Below are 17,849 nucleotides of genomic sequence, written 5' to 3'. Positions count from 1 at the left end.
TTGATAGGAGCTTGTCTTGCTTCACTAAGCTATAATGGATGCTACTAGACAAGCAGAACTTTCTGGTGAGTGCTCATACAAAGAAAGCTAGGCTCTGGAATGCAGTGGGCTTAGTTTTCCCCTGGGCTGCTTGTTCCACACAATAGTGAGGAGCATTAGTCCAGCACAGCTACAATAGACAGGGATTGCAACAGAGAACCTAAATGGGCAAGATATTTTCATGGAAGAAGAGTATACCATATTGGTAGAAGCACCCACCTTATTCTTGGAACTGTCCTAAACTTGTTGCCTCTCATCTGAACTGGACCTAGCCATCAGATGAAGAATGTATTATGAGAACTTCTGAGAATCTGTGTAGGTCACCCCTGAACAGGGCTGCTCATATGAACTCAAGTTTTGCAAACTATGTAAGGTGCCTTCCAGACAGCAATAAACTGATTAAGTGCTGTCAAGTCAGTGTCGACTCTTAGCGACCACATAGATAGATTCTCTCCAGGATTATCTGTCTTCAACTTGGCCTTTAAGGTCTCTCAGAGGTGCATTCATTGTTGTCGTAATTGAGTCTGCCCGCCTTGCTGCTGGTTGTCGTCGTCTTCTTCTCTTTCCTTCTACTTTCCCCATCATTATGGACTTCTCAGGGGAGCTGGATCGTCACATAATGTGTCCGAAGTATGATAGTTTGAGCCTGGTCATTTGTGCCTCTAGTGAAAATTCTGGATTGATTTGTTCTATGATCCATTTGTTTGTTTTCCTGGCTGTCCATGGTATCCTCAAAAGTCTTCTCCAGCACCAAAGTTCTCCATCAATGCTTTTTCTATCTTGCTTCTTCAAAGTCCAGCTTTTGCATCCATAGAGTGTCACAGGAAAAACTAAACAATAAACTACACTATGGGAAAAGCTTGCACACAAGCTTACTTGCCCTCCACAAACGTATACAGATTTCCATTCTTCCCAGAGTGAATTCACACTGTGGTAGGGTCTCTGCACAATTTTGCAGTTCCACCTGCTGGCCAGCTTTTGCCTTCTGAGAACGGATTGCAGTACTGCTTTTCAGGTGCATGGGTGCTCTGCTGTGGTGATGCCCAGGTGCTAATGGTGCTGTTTTCCATCTAGGTAACTTTAGAGGCCAAGGAGTTGACATCCTCTCGACTAATGATCACTACAGAAATGCTCTTCCAAATAGTTACTGCATCCTTGGCATCAGCATCTGGCATGGTGCACCTAGTTAAAGAGGTCATCTATGGGAGTGTGGAGAAGACCAGATCTCCAGTAACTGGCAGCATGACCTCAATGGGACCCAGTGTGGAGCAGATGTTTGCCAGTGGTGTTTATGCTGTGATGGTGAAGTCTGAGGAGCTGGTGGACCACTGTCTCCTAATGATTGAAGAGGAGCTAGGATAGCCTGCTCCTTTCTCTTTGTCTTCAGAAGTGTGAGTGAGGCTCTTACAACAGAAGGATTGCAGGGCTATGCTGAAACAGCCCCACACTGTCCACTGAAATAAGCCCTCTCACTGCAAGGACTGCAAGGTCTCTGATGCCGCGAGCCACTGGTCTGCATACTCTGATAGACACTATCAGCAGAGTTCAGCAGCAGACAAACCGTTACAAAGCAAGTGGCATTTCTTGGGTTCTGATGGCTCTCTGGTCCAAGCTGAGATGAAATGCACTAAAGCTGGCAATCTTGCCCAGCAGTGACCTAAAGACAGCTGTTGGGTCATGTTTCAGTGCTTGACATGTATGAGGCGATCTGCTTGATTCCTGGTAGCTGAGCTAGGGAATGCCTCTTAATCAGAGTTGGGCTTACTAGCACAAGGCTAAATATGCCAAGGCTAAATGAGCCAGAACTTAATCCTGGGTGCTTCTGTAAATCAGGCCTGTTAACACTTGCCTACTATGTTGGATAAACCTGCTATTTCTGACACCCTGAATGTGCACCTCAGGACCTTCAAAGTGCAAATCTGATCCTTAAAATCATAGATGCAAGCACTCAGCAGCTGGGCAGAAGGCCAGGATGCTTTGGGCTTAAGATCACCTTGCTTTCATAGTGCTAGAGAACTGCTTGGCTATCTTAGCCTGCTACTTCCAACTCAGATTCCTCTAAAAGCAATGGGCCCAATGGCTTGCCTACCATGCTGCCTTCTGAACAGCAGCTAGACTAATGGCGCTTAGAACTTGTGGTGGTGTCTGCTGTCTTTCAAGTGCCTCTTTTACCACTTTGAGAAGAGAGCTGGTCTTGTGGTAGCAAGCATGACTTGTCCTCTTAGCTAAGCAGGGTCCGCCCTGGTTGCATATGAACTGGAGACTAGAAGTGTGAGTGCTGTAAGACATTCCCCTCAGGGGATGGAGCCGCTCTGGGAAGAGCAGAAGGTTCCAAGTTCCCTCCCTGGCTTCTCCAAGATAGGGCTGGGAGAGATTCCTGCCTGCAACTTTGGAGAAGCCGCTGCCAGTCTGTGAAGACAATACTGAGCTAGCAAGACCAATAGGTCTGCCTCAGTATATGGCAGCTTCCTATGTCCCTATATTCTGACATGAAATCAAAGGTAAACAGATTTCTATTGGAAACAAAGAACAAACTATTTGCAGCTGAAAAATTGTAGTTTAGACTTTTTAGCGGAGATTTTCTTGAGGCTTCAGCCTAAGAGGAATGGTATTGGATGCCAGAATACAAAATAATGCATGATGAAGATGAAGCGTGCATGTGTGTGTGTGGTGGGGGTGGATGGGAAATTCATATCTGAGACATGCAAATGTGCCGGGAGTGGGGCACAAGGGAAAAGCAGCACATGCATGCACCCTTCTGCTTCTGGCATGATGCATCCCTTAACACTTGCTGTTAACCAATATGCGTTTCTCAGACATCTTCTTCTCGAGCAGAGGCGGCCAACCTGAGGCTCTCCATCTGCTGTTGGGACTATAACTCCCACCAGTCGCAAGGACAGCCTATTGCATTCCCTTGTAACGTCATCAAAGGGAAAGACTATCCTTCCCCACTCCTTCAAATGTACCACTCGGAACAAAATCCTTTGTCCAGCAAATCAAACGGCTGCTTGGGGTGAGGGGTCATGACCTACACAAATCGGGTTTGCAGGGAGAGCGGGTTAAGTCCGCTCTCCCCACAGACGATCAGGAAGCCCTCCCTTGGGGGCCGCAGCCGCCACCCACAAGACTGCCGGCTCTGTCACGGAGCCGGCAGGGGCTGGGGAGTTCAGGGGCTGCGTGGCCCCCAGAAGTTCCAGCATGCCCTGCGCGAGTGCGCAGGGCATGCTGGAGAGACCCCCGAGCTGCGAGTCTGCTTTTTAGCCTCCTGGTCGGGGGGGGGGTCTACTCATGAGTTGCGGAGCCACGCTGTGGAAACACATGATTTTAAAAACCGGGTTTGCAGAGCGCTCGCTCCGCAAACCGGGTTTAAGGGCAGGGGTAATTCAGCAGGCTACCCACTTGTAAACCACCAGGCTCGCCTGCGAGCCCGGTGGTTTGCACGACCAGCGAAAATTAGGCTAGGCTCTCCTAACCCGATTTTTGCTGGTCATGAGAAGAGTCTCATAGGAACATAGGAAACTGCCATATACTGAGTCAGACCATTGGTCTATCTAGGTCAGTATCGTCTTCACAGACTGGCAGCGGCTTCTCCAAGGTTGCAGGCAGGAATCTCTTTCAGCCCTATCTTGGAGAAGCCAGGGAGGGAACTTGAAACCTAGATGCTCTTCCCAGAGTGGCTCCATCCCCTGTGGGGAATATCTTACAGAGCTCACACATCAAGTCTCCCATTCATATGCAACCAGGGTGGAGCCTGCTTAGCTATGGGGACAAGTCATGCTTGCTACCACAAGACCAGCTCTCCTCCCTTTCCCACTGTGTCTGTGTTGGGAATGGCTTGTCTGGAAGATGCAGGGTGGGGGGCTGAAACAAGCTGCTGCTGCTGCTTCCTCCAGGTCCCACTGCTCCATTGCTGCTGCTCCTCCCCCATTTCCTCCTGCCTTGGAGTTAAGGAGAGCTGTGCTGCCTGCAGGCTGGCCATTTGGCAGGTTGAGCTGTGCAGGCTGGGCAATGATTAAGCAGCCCACGCAGCCCTACCTGGGGGAGATAAGGTGCTTTTCATCATCTCATTCTCATCTCCCTGATGGCCATGTTCTGCTCAACTGCACCCCCGGCTGCTTTTCTTCCTATATAGGCCAATAAACGTTTGGACTATAGAAGGAGAAGCAACTTGGGAAGCGGGGGTGGCAGCAGTTTCTGGAGAAATGGGGTTGGCAGGGAAAGCTGCAGGCACATACATGCACACGCCTCCCATCCCAAAGCTCTTTCTCATAGTAAAAAACGACCATATTTAGGGAACACTTAATACGTCCCTTCAACGCAGTTTTTAAATGCCTTAAAGCATCTGTCAATACTTGGTGTGCCTTCTCATAGTGTTCATAATCCAACCACTTGGGGGCAGAGTGACTCCACTTATCCTTGTGTGTCCATGGATTCAGTCATTGCTTAATATATCCAGCATGCCTCCTTCCCCAAATAGTTATTCAAGAACTTTTAAATTCAAACCCACAAATTCCCACCTGCTCTTCAAATCTTTGCTGTACATTAGAGTTTTCGCTCTTACTGGTTCTTCTCTTGTGTGCAACAGGCTGAGACGACTTAGTTGCTAAAGCTTTTCCTGATACTGTATGACAAGTAGGCAGGCAACTGTTGGCGCTCCAGCTATTGAACTACAACTCCCATCATTCCCTAGCCACAATTTGTGGTCCCACAAACTGTGGCTGTTGGGCGGGGCGGGGGGGGGATAATGGGAGTTGCAGTTCAATAGCTCTAGTACCAAAAGTTGCCTACCTCTGCTGTAGATGCTGTTACACTTTTAATGGCACAATATAATATATAAATTATATTTAATTTATAAATGTAAAAATATAAATTTTGTATAATATAATAAAATATATTTATATTTTATAAATATATAAATGTTAAAACACACACACACCCCAATAACAGGTTTGGAAAAAGCTGGAAACTGCCACAAAACGTAAAGCGAAGAGGTAACTAATTTGTTGGATCATCATTGTATAAAGATGGCATATGTACTGGTATGCTTCTGTAAGCTTACAAAATTGTGATTGATATATCTATCTATCTATATAACATTTATATCCTGCTCTTCCTCCAAGGAGCCCAGAGCAGTGTACTGCATTCTTAAGTTTCTCCTCACAACAACCTTGTGAAGTAGGTTAGGCTGAGAGAGAGAAGTGACTGGCCCAGAGTCACCCAGCTAGTCTCATGGCTGAATGGGGATTTGAACTCGGGTCTTCCCAGTCCTAGCCCAGCACTCTAACCACTACACCACGCTGGCATGGTGGGAGGAAAGCCCAGTTGCAAATGATGGTTAGTATTAACTATTTGTCCTAGTACACTCTCAAGGGTTTGGAAGGAGAATGCCCCGGCTAAGTTTGCAGGTTGCAGGAATAGAGAAAGGCCACAAGTGGGCACTACAGTGTAAAGGATGAGGGGCTCATACTGAGGGCAGTAGGGTGAAACTCTTTGGCTAGACTAGAGGAATAATGGAAAGGGGTCACTGGGGTCAAATGGAGTTGTGTGGCACTGAGTGTTAAATCTCTTCTGTTTTGCATGGCATTTGCTTCTTGCATACTGGATGGTTCTCTTAACACAGAGGAAAGCAGCAGCAAGAAGGCCAGGTGCAGAAAACTAAAGTGCCTCATTCAGAGTCGGAAGAGGAGGTGGCAACTCCTTCCCTCTCTCTCTTGCTCCAACTCCCAGTGAACAGCAGCTAAGGCAGGGGAACTTCTTCTGTCACATCCACGAATAGCCAACAAAGACTAAAAATGCAGCACCGGACTGGTGGAGATGGTTATTTTTAACCTCTAAGATGAAATGTGCTGAAGACCAATGGATAGATATATGTACATCTGACAGGCACTCCCTGAGTTACAAACATCTGGACTTGCAAAGCTTCATCACATCACATCAAGGAAGTCCCCAGCTTACAGACACCACCCTGCACATATAAACAAATTATCCTTCTTGGAAACCATTATGTGTTCTGTGTTTTGGCACACCACCATTTGTAAGATGGTGACTTCCTGTACAGCCCTGTTAACTCTGAAAGGCACACTTGCATTTGAAGGGCTAGATTTCTCTGCACTGGACCCAGACGTAGGTTACTTGATCCTTGTCCCATAGCCACTTTAATATTTCTGTGCAGAAGCGTGGGCATTTGAATGTGCCTGTGTGAAGCCCAGTGGATGCAGTCTGTGCAGTTTGCCATTGTGCTGCTTTTATTTAAACAGCGGCCTGCACTATATGCAAGGACATCACATGTTCTCGCGTGCCATGAAAGATGCAGTGTCATGGGGGGAGAACTGGTCTTGCAGTAGCAAGCATGAATTGTCCCCTTTGCTAAGCAGGGCCCACTGTGGTTTGCATTTGAATGGGGGACTACATGTGCGAGGACTGTAAGATATCCCCCTTAGGGGATGGGCTGCTTTGGGAAGAGCATTTGCATGCAGAAGGTTCCATGTTCTCTCACTGCCCTCTCCAAGATAGGGCTGAGAAAGACTCCTGCCTTCAGCCTTGGAGAAGTCACTGCCAGTCTGTGTAGAGTCTACAGTACTGAGCTGGATGGACCAATGGTCTGACTTGGTAGAAGGCAGCTTCTTATGTTGCAATACATTGGGTCCTTCTGAGAGCATTGTTTGGCAGTTCGCACTGGGCAGGGCCAACAGCTCTCCCCATCCCATTCCCCGGCTACTGGCCACCCACTGTGATTGGGGACAATGGAAGTTGTAGGCCCAAAACAGTTGGAAGGCTGTATAGTTGGACACCCTGGCACTAACTGTTTACTAAGGGAGCTTTCAACTGGAAAGATCTGGAAGACTTTTCTGGCCTGCTCTTGTCTGTATTGCAATACTTGAGAGTGCCGTTCTGTAAAATAAGCCAAGCAAGCCTTCTCCTTGCGGAAGCTGTGCTCATGCTTCTTTGGTGCTTGTCTATTACAATTATAGCTGTAATGCTTTTTACCACTTTGCAGACACATCTGTCTCGGGTCATGTCTTGGGCGACGGGTGCTACCTTTTCTGCTCTAAATAACCTTTACAGTGAGCACTTTAGTGTTCTAGTGATGAAGTTAATTTTCATGGTGAATCTCATTTTAATTTGGATTAATAGCTTGACATTTTAAGCTCTAAGATTCTAGGCAAATGTTACTACAGTCTGGTGACTTCATTTTTTAAAAAATAAATTGATTAATTCTGAACCATTGTTACAGTATCTGTCTGACCTCCATGCCTTGAAGAGTAGGGCCAGAAAGCACTGAAGGCTCCTGCCAAGAACTCATCTGGGCCCCTCTGCATTTTCACCCTTCTCTCATACTTGTTTGTTGCTGCTGGTGGTCCTAATCCAGCTCTAGTTGCATATAAACAAGGTGTTAATGTGTGACTAATGGCACAAGAGTATAGATGGGGATGTACCTAAACTGGAACATGTTTCCCAATGAAAGCAGTTGGTGGGTAGCAGAGAATGTGCATTTGGATACACATATGAATCAAGATATGACCTCTGCCATGGAACATGTAAGGCTGCTCATGTCTGTAACCCTGCTTAGCTGGATTGGATGGACCTGGATCAGATGTCCTATAGACTCATGGGTTAATTCTGGTTTCATGTGACATTTCCAGTCCTCAGGCTTGTGAGCTCCCTCCTCCCCTTGGAGTGCAAACAGAAGGAAGACACTTCTAATCCTAGTTTTAAACAAGTCAGGCTATACTTTGACACACAAACCCAACAAATCCTGACTTATCCTAACCAGAGTTTGATAGGATTCCTGTTTGATATGAGTTTTGTTTCCTGACTCACTTTCAGCTGAGCTCCTACTCACTCCTACAATCTAGCAGATGAAAACCCTGTACACGCCCCCTGATAACACAAATCTACTCAGTTTTGTATCTCTCTCTCTCTCTCCCTCCCCACCCCTCTTGTTGCTACCCCACCACTGCCTACCTTTCCTCCGTTCAGGCAAATAGCACTACAGAACGTTCTTCCTAAAAGCAGTAACTTGAAGTTTACTACTGTGTTTAATACATCCTCGCAACTCCATGGTGGATGGAAGTATCCATTGTTTCTGGTTGTTTCCTACAGCATGTCTTCAATGGGTTAATAATAAGGGATTCATATATGCCTCCCACCCTGTTCATGTAAGAAAATGAAATTACAAGTGGATTAACAATAATTTCCTAACCTCTTCCTTCAATTGCAGTAAAACAAGTGCCAATTAATCATGAAAAATACAACCTCCCATCATGAATATTAATTAATAGCTTACAGTAATATCTGCAACATTCCTAGGCGGAGACTTCCAGATGTTAATTTGGGAAATCACGCCATGCATATAAAGTGTCATGTAAATGTCTCAGAAAGTAAGCCAGGATTCTTACATGAGGAGAGGTGTAGCAAAAGCAAGTGGAGCTGGCCAAGGATTGCTGTGATCCCAGTTCAAGTACAGCTCCCCACTTGTCTGGGCACCCTATCTGCCTCCTATGTCTTTGCATTTTATTACTGGTAGCTGAATATGTGAGTAGACTATGAAAGTGCTGTTGCTCCCCGGTGGCAGGGGACCAACAGCAAGAGAGGGCATACCCTCGCCTCTGGTTTCTTGGGGGCATCTGGTGGGCCACTGTGTGAAATAAGATGTTAGACTAGATAGGCCTTGGGCCCGATCCAGTAGGGCTGTTCTTATGTAAGTGGTGGTTATGTTTCTGGTGATTTACACATCATCACTTGATGTTGCACAGCTTTGAACTAGCCCTACAAAAGTGAAAAGGATAGCAAGTTGGTAGTGCAGCAAAGAAATGATTCTGATGAAAGTGGGTCTGCCTCCTGCACTGTAGGGCCGTGACGTCCCCAAATGGGCACTGTACCTCCTTTAGATGAGGGAATCATGAGGGAATCATCTGCATGAGGGAATCATCTGCACTGGGTGCTGCCTGTTCCCCTCTACTACCTGTCCAACATTTGGTTCAAGCCCCAGGCTGTCTGTGGCCTTTGATGTTTAGCAAGAAAAGGGGGAGTCTAGGCCAGGTTTTAGGAGGAAAGAAGCTGATATCAATGTTCCTCTCCAAAGGGCGAACTTCACAAAGGGATCACGATTAGATGGCCAGATACTATCCCTGGCCCATGCAGCAACCCGTGGGTGGGGTTCCGTACTGTCTCTGTTGCTATGCACACTTGAAACAAAATACATAGCTGCCCAAGAGCACAGCTGTGCAAATGCAAAAATCCTACAGATGTAGTTGTGTGATATGGCAGCCACTGGAAATGAAGTCCAGCATTTGTGCAACAGCACTCTTGTGCAACAGTGTCAATTTTGTCTTAAATGCCCACAGCTGCGATGGGCCACAGCATATTATTTGGACCACTATTGCGCAGTTCTATACAATGAAGAGATGGAATTACATGTAGACTTCACAGCAAGTGCCGGGATCACCAGTCAATACCAATGCTTTACATTGAATAAACCATGTTCCCTGGATTGGGATCTAGCCTATGTGAAGGTTTCTGTGCGTTGAATGGAGAAGGTGCATGGACATTGATTATTGTGCACGCTCTCTGGAAAGGATGGGGAATATGCCCACAGTAAGCATGAACTGGAACTGTGTATATGGCCCATTCAATGTGCATAATGACCAGCTCATGCTAGAGGAAGTGAGGCTCTCCTAGACCGGCAGACGAGTGTGTATATTCCAGCTGAGGTGGCTGCCCCAAATGCCATCACAGAGCTACCTAAGTACCATCTTACTCTAAAGGGTGGAGAAGAAAAAAGTGAGTCTAAAGAACTCAGCATGTAAAGATCCAAACATGTTGCTTGGCGTAGGATTCTTTATACTATCATGTAAACTGCTCTGGGAGGGTTGCCTGAAAAGCAGTATGTAAGTGCCATAAATAAATATCGTCCAAGTGACCAATATCTAAAGTGCTGTCTGGGCTGCTAACAGCTTTCTGCTCAAAGTTCTTTGTCTCCATGTCTGAAAAAATCAGTGTCTCAGCATGCTAGCAGGCACACACCTGAACACTTCTAAAGAGGAGTTTGTCGCCTAATAAAGGTTAAGTGTGCTGTTGAGTTGGTGTCAACTCCTGGCAACCACAGAGCCCTGTGGTTGTCTTTGGTAGAATACAGGAGGGGTTTACCATTGCCTCCTCCTGCACAGTATGAGATGATGCCTTTCAGCATCTTCCTATATCGCTACTTCCCAATATAGGTGTTTCCCATAGTCTGGGAAACATACCAGCAGGGATTCGAACCGGCAACCTCTGGCTTGCTAGTCAAGTCATTACCCCGCTAGTACAACCCAAAGCCCCAGTGTCTAAGCAGCAGCTAGGCTAGGATGATAGAAACAACCCTAATAGTACATTTGCACAATGGATTTTGCACTGCTGTTATAAACTGGCTGCATATTTTCATTGGTGTTTTTGAAGGATGCAAATTTAATTTATCTGGACAAGGCCTAAAGGCTGGGCTATTTGTATTTTGCACTTCACAACAATGAATTTTGCTCCAAGGAACACAAATCTGGCGATGACAACAAGCTCATTGTCACCCAGTGCAAATTATAGGACTCTGCAATTATATTTTTATTTTCAACACACGGTGATGTTGTACAGGGCACTGAAGCCCAGACCACTCACCACCAGAGAGCTTACTCAGCAAGCCCGACTTCTAAGGATTCACTAGGCATTGCTCGCACACTTCCGGGCATCTGTCCACAAACATGAGAGCTAGCCACCTGTGTATAAAAACACAGGCAATCAAAAAGAAAGCTAAGATTTCTGATGTTGCACCCTGGCTATACAAAGGGAGCATTTGCTGTGAGCAGATTACTTTGGCATGGTTGCCTAATTGTTTCTGGGTTGAGTTCAAAGTACTGATTATTGCTCTTAAAGTTGTATATAATTCGGGCACTGTTTACCTTATGGTCCACCTTCTCTCATATAAGCCTCCTCATGTACTGGAATCATAATTTGAAGCTCTCCATCTGAGCAAAGCAGGCAGTCACGAGGGTCTGTCTTTTCAGCGTGGCACCAACTCTGTGGAATCCCCTGCCTAGAGAGGCTTGTGGGGGCTTCTGCCCTGTTCTATCCATTTAGCTGCCAGATTTTAACCCGACCTTTGAGAGCTGATGCATCCTTGTGGTGAAGAGACCGAGCTACAAAGCCAGGCGTCCCTGATTTGAATCTTGCCTCTCCCAGGAACTCATCAGGAGGCCTGAAGCAAGCCGCCCACAGCTGCAATAAGGGGAAGAGGTGTGTGTGTGTGATAATAATACTGACTTGCTTTTCAGCATTGTTACTAGCCTAACAATAAGATAGTGAAGTGCTTTGCACACTCAAGAGTGTGTTTTACAAATGCTAACTATTATTGTGTATTTTGGCTGTTTTTAGTTTGGTTTGTTGTGTGTCTTTTTGTTTGGCTGCTGATTTGTTTCTTGCTGCCTTGGCTCTCTTTGCCTTGATGGTGTATGATTGCTAGATCTTTCATGGTAATGTTTAGCTTGTAAGCCACTTTGAATTTGCTTTGGTGAGAAAAGGAAGGGGTGCAGATATACATGTTTAAGATTCTTGGGAGCCAGAATTCTGTGGCCAGTGCCACAATCAGTTAATGCTCTCTGGCTTGTAGTAAGCATCTCCGCCCCCCCCCCACCCCGCCACCTTCCTTAAGGACACAGTCAGCCATTTTGTCACAAAGAAAGGCAGGCAACTCTGTGCTTTGTGTGAAAGGTCAGCCATCCTGATTGCACAGGTGCTATGACACCATTTCTTGGGACAGCTGTGTAAACCAGCAGGGGGGAGAGAGAGCCTCAAATTGCCCCTCCCCTTCCAGCTGGGTAGTGGGAATTAGAAGCACTCTTTGTCCTTACAATTACAGTCCTCTAGATGGGAGCTAGCTGTGACTCCGTTAATGGAGTCTGTTCATCTCCTTTGCTCTAAAAGGCCATTTGATGTAATAGGTTTGGGCACATGATAGGCAGGGGAGTAGCGATAATTGGTGGGGGGAGGTATCTCTGGGTCTGGTGGGGGGCCCTCCAGCTGGGCAGTAGGTTGCCCTTTGCTCCCCCCTTCTCAAAAGCAGGGGCCCATCCTGACACTTTGTCCCAGGGCCCACTCCAACTTTGCATTGTCCCCAATGACAGGATTTCTCTCCTTTCTCTGAACATAAGATTAGTAGAGCCACATCGTGATAAGACATCTCTAGATCTACAAACTGCATAGATCGTAGAGTTTCATCAAATGTGGCTTTTAACATCTAGGGCCCGCTCAGAAAATACCATCCAACTGGCTGCCCAAACACACTGGTAGGAACGCGAGAACGTATATCCTGCACTTTTTGATGCACAGGTCAAAACTAGCAGGTTTGGTGGGCTGGAACTTGTGTACCTTCTTTTCACCCTGATTGGCATGATTGCATTTCTGGTAACTGTTGCCTTTTCATACATCTCTTCCCCTGTTGCTTCCTGGATAGTTGCACTGGGTGATCTCACCCAGTGAGCAATTGTACTAGCCCTATTCAGACATTATGCTGTGCAAGTACCTGCCCATGTGTTTGTGTGAATGAGGGTGCCTGCATGCAGGGCCGGCTTTTCCGAGGAAGCAACAGACGCATTTCATCGGGGCAGGCACAGCTTGCTGGAAGGTGCAGAGCGCCACCCACTGGGCTGGGAAGGTGCCGCTGCCGATGGAACTTGAAGAAAAGCAACAACAGTCTCAGAGTGTGCTGTGCCCTCAGCCTGAGCTCCGACCCTCTCCTGTGTGTTCCGCGGCGCCTGCCTGTCTCTTTCAGGGAATCTGCATACAAGTGGATTGCAATTTGCAAAGAAGGACAGACTAAGCAGAGGTGGGGGGTGGTCTGGCTTCCCTTTGTTCTGCTCAGTCTGAGTCAACAAGTCATCAAGTCAAAACAAAGGGACTCTCTTTGTTTTGCAAAGGGACTCTCAAACAAACTTGACCAGAGCCACATAGAAAGAGGCTCTCTTCCCCTTGTTTGCTCTCTGGGCTAGACTCTCTGTACATGCACATAGTCACTCCTCACCTCATGTGTGAGGCTCTTCAGATCAGAGTGAGGAGAAAGGAGACATGGGGAGCAAGACCACAGGCACAGTCTCATTTCAAAGAGGAAGCATCCTTTAGCATTCCTATTTCAAAAACAATAAGCAAAAATGGAGGGGTGCATATAATGGGGAATGTTTTGTGAAATGGGGAGATACCGGGCATGGAATCACTCTGTGTCTGTGATTCTGGAGATGGCAGAGTACTGAATGCAAAAAATGCAGTGCCTGTAGAATCCAGGGCAAAAATGCAATAATGCAGTATGTTTTAGTTGCTTAATGCAGTATAATGTTCAATTTAATTTTCAGTATGATTATTTTGAGTTAATTGAGTAGAATTTACAGGCATAGGTAGGGACTATTTTTTAAAGGGTGAAAATAAGGAGCAAGGACTACTTGATTGTTTTGCCTGCTTAATCATGAATGTATGCACAAAATTGAGAGTAATTGGCACAAAGAAAAAAGCCTGTGTGTGATCTTGTGTAAGTTTCAATGATGAGATAGAAGAGAGTAAGAAGGATTTTGTAAAGGTGGTTGTTCATGCTGGCCAGTGAATTGCTGTGAAATGAATACCTTACTTATATGTTACACCTTAGTTTAAAGAATATACATATGGAGATCTCTCTCGATCTCTCTCTCACTCACACACACTCACACACTCCTCATTCAGTTCTGGACATGTAAAGGTAAAGTGTGCTATTGAGTTGGTGTCTACTCCTGGTGACCACAGAGCCATGTGGTTGTCTTAGGTAGAATACAGGAGGGGTTTACCATTGCCATCTCCCGTGCAGTATGATATTATGCCTTTCAGCATCTTCCATGTAGCATATGTATAAATGTGGTGTAGTGGTTAGAGTGCTGGACTAGGACTGGGGAGACCCGAGTTCAAATCCCCATTCAGCCATGAAACTAGCTGGGTGACTCTGGGCCAGTCACTTCTCTCTCAGCCTAACCTACTTCACAGGGTTGTTGTGAAAGAGAAACTCAAGTATGTAGTACACCACTCTGGGCTCCTTGGAGGAAGAGCAGGATATAAATGTAATAATAATCTGTAAGGGACAGAGGAGCCATGAGATTTCATAACCCCATGAGAAATGAACCTGTTCTTCTATAGGCCATAAATAATATAGCTTGAGAGGCAGATACTTCTCTCTTCTCAGCTATCCTGGAGACCTTACTTCTTGTAAAGTCAGAGCCAGAGGTGGGGGGCTGGAGGTGAGATATAATGTTTTTGTGTGCCACACTGTGCATGGCACATTATTTGCGTGTAGGAACATAGGAAGATAGGAAGCTGCCATATACTGAGTCAGACCATTGGTCTATCTAGCTCAGTATTGTCTTCACAGACTGGCAGCAGCTTTTCCAAGGTTGCAGGCAGGAATCTCTCTCAGCCCTATCTTTGGAGAAGCCAGGGAGGGAACTTGAAACCTTCTGCTTTTCCCAGAGCAGCTTCATCCCCTGAGGGGAATCTCTTCCAGTGCTCAGACATCAAGTGTCCCATTCATATGCAACCAGGGCGGAGCCTGCTTAGCTAAAGGGACAAGTCATGCTTGCCAGCACAAGACCAGCTCTCCTTCTATTGTATCAGTTTGAATCTGTAACTGACATTTCCATCAGTTCCCCCTAATTGTCCTTTCAAGTGGCAATCACAGAAGCTGATGACAAGGGTGTGCTATCCCTTTAAATGCCACAGGCCTTGGGCGGTTCTAAGCCAGGCCTGCCTTCTGACAACTGGGATGGATTCTTCAGCCTTGAATTTTTCAAACAGGCTTGGCTGCTGTTCCCTGATGGCTTGCTTGAATTCTTGCAGTCCTCAATCTGGTCTCTCTTTATTTTATTTATTTATTATTAGATTTATATACCACCCTTCCAAAATGGCTCAGGGCGGTTCACAACATGATAAACAATTAAAACAAATGAACAATTAAAATCAAACTCTTAAAACTGGGTAGCCATTCCCCAGGTCATCAGTATCTAGCCAGCAATGACTCTCTTCCCTGGTAAACTGACTTCCTGAAAGGGAACAGGCACCTGAGCTCTTTGCCTGCCCTTCCTCCTTCAGCTCTGACTCCATCTTCAGCCTTCTTCCTAAGACTTCCGTCCCATGCAGTATCTTCCACCCAATCTGCCTGAAACCCCCATCACAGGCCCTTAAATGTGTCTGCGTGTGTGTGTGAGAAAGAGAGTGGTGTGTACACACTGCCTTAATAGTGCTGCCCAGAACAAAACTCTTTCTGCTCACTGATGGTAAGAATTAGAGGGGACACTGGTGGGAGGGCAGAAACTGGTGGGGAGAGAGAAAATAAAACAGTGCTATTGTAGGACTGAAGGGAAGATTATCAAGTGACTTATAGAGTGAATTAAGATGCCATCCACTTCAGTTTCTAACTATCCTGCAGGAACTGGGCTACATAGGAACACATATATCCAAACGTTTTTATTAGCATAGAATTGTGCTTTCTTAATAGTTACAAGTGATACTTCATTGGAAGTATTAATAGTAACCTATAAGTAACAGAGCCAGCGTGGTGTAGTGGTTAGAGTGCTGGACTAGGACCGGGGAGACCCGAGTTCAAATCCCCATTCAGCCATGAGACTTGCTGGGTGACTCTGGGCCAGTCACTTCTCTCTCAGCCTAACCTACTTCACAGGGTTGTTGTGAGGAGAAACCTGTATGTAGTACACCACTCTGGGCTCCTTGGAGGAAGAGCGGGATATAAATGCAAAATAATAATAAAATAAAAATAATAATAAAAATACATAATTATATTACATACAATGTTATGTACATAATTACATAAAATCTTTGTGTATTAAATTTTGAATACACACTAATTGTATTTCAAATTTTTGTTTTTCACGATAACTAAGGGCGCTCAACGGAGTGTTGCATCTGGGTGCCAGCTCCCCTAGAGCCGGCCCTGCCTGCCTGCATTTTTAATGTGAACCCGGGTACAAGCCCCTCAAATGTGTGCTACAGATAGGAAGTGTATTGCTCTACCAGTTGCTCAACTTAGTGTGTGAATAACTGTACCTGTGTATAGATCAGTATCTGTACACTCATATGAGTGTTGAACAGGGATCCACAGATTCAGGCTTAGCTCAGTAGCCAGCATTATCTGTAGTCACCATCAGTCTCCTCTCTTTCCTTGGATCTTTTTCAGGCAAACGGGCTGCAGTCTTAGGAGAGAGAAGCAGGTCTTCTGTCATTTGCACCGGGATACGGAGGTGGTAAGAAACAGTGGAAGCCCTCTCCTGCTCAGGAAGGAGAGGGCAGCTAATAAAGTTCATGGTCACTATTAAAGTTTATTATGTCTGCTGGTGGTGTTTTTTTGTTTGTTTGTTTGTTTGTTTTACCTTCTCAAAAATGGTAGTGGAAATGAGATCTCTGGTGCTGGGTGTCCTGTTTGCCAGAAGACTGGCAAGTGGATGTGTAGATGCCTGTTGAACATAATGTGTGAATAAGGCTACAGTGAACCTGAACGCCTCACAATGCTATCTAGCCAATCAGATTTGGTTGTGTGATGATGTCACTGAGTAGCTTCAGAGAGTGAGGGCAATTGTTTTCTCAAGGAGTATTAAAAGCAATCTTTGAAAAGAGGCAGTTTTTGGCACTGCCAAGAATATTCACCCAAAATAGTGAGCAGTTTCAACCAAACCAATGTCTGATATAATGGTAAAGAACTGAATGTCTCCTTTTCTTCCCAAGGCAATTAGGGAGAAATGACCTGCATGCTTTGGAATTTCTACCACAGCCTTTCTAAGATTCTTCAACCCAAAGAGCACTCTGCTTTCTGAAGATGGTCTCCTGGTTTCTCCGTCTGAAGAAGACGGATCTATTGCTGCCAGTCTGCATTACTGAAAACTCTCCTAGTTCATGCCTTCTCGTTTTGTCTCCAAAAGGTGCTAATTGAATTGCCAAGCATTTGGATAAAATTAAGTCAACGCACATTGCTTGTTGAAAGCATTTGCAAATGGATGAGCTGCAGAGAAAAATTAAGCAGCTCTCTCCAGCAGGTTGCTGAATCGCGCTGAGTTCTCTGGCACAGATTTTACTAAACAAAACCTGCAGCCTAATTCTCATTTCTACTGCCAATGGCTGACACACCAATCTCCCACAATCCAGGGCACCTCACTGCGGATTGTTCTGACACGGAATATAATAGTTTCAATTGTTGGCTGCTCCAGAAAATATGAACCCACCAAGATAGAGAGGAAACTGCCACAATGAGAGGAAGAAAGGGGAGAGGTTTATAATTTTATTTAAAATAAACTTTTAATGGACTACACAGGCACAATTACTGCTCATTCTTTCAGACATAAGCAGTGGCACACATCACTGTGACATTATTATTAATAATATAAAAAGGAACATTTGAAAGCTGAGAAAAATAATCACACAAATCACTTAAATAAAACAGAGACAATATTGCAGTGCAAAAGAACAGAAAGGTTCAGTTTATGCTGCAGTCATTCTAAGGGCGTAGCTAGGGGCAAGGGGCCCCATGTTCACCTCTCTCTCCGGAGACCCCTCAGAGAGAGCGAGATAATGAAGAAAATAGGGAGGAGTGGAGCTGGGGCCCCCTCAGGAGCTGTGGGGGGTGGGGTCTGGGTTCTTTGAACCCATTTGCTCAATTATAGCTACACCCCCTGAGTCATTCTGCACCTGTGAAGAATCTGTTTTGCTAAAAATAAATAGGATCCAATACTGCCTGGAGACCGCTGCTCTCCCTTTAAGCATGCCCACAA

General features: G+C 45.7%; 1 long non-coding RNA gene across 1 annotated transcript; it reads left to right on the top strand.

Annotated features, from left to right (window-relative positions):
• Positions 1 to 11,122: 11,122 nt before the first annotated feature.
• On the top strand, positions 11,123 to 17,562 carry LOC128347838 (uncharacterized). The gene is made up of 3 exons (XR_008317766.1): positions 11,123 to 11,301; positions 16,265 to 16,331; positions 16,810 to 17,562. It is a non-coding gene; the product is annotated as an uncharacterized LOC128347838 (long non-coding RNA).
• Positions 17,563 to 17,849: the final 287 nt, after the last annotated feature.

Source organism: Hemicordylus capensis, chromosome 2 (genome assembly GCF_027244095.1).
Source record: "Hemicordylus capensis ecotype Gifberg chromosome 2, rHemCap1.1.pri, whole genome shotgun sequence".
NCBI classification, from domain to species: Eukaryota; Metazoa; Chordata; class Lepidosauria; order Squamata; family Cordylidae; genus Hemicordylus; species Hemicordylus capensis.
This window is presented reverse-complemented; position numbering and strand designations above follow the sequence as displayed.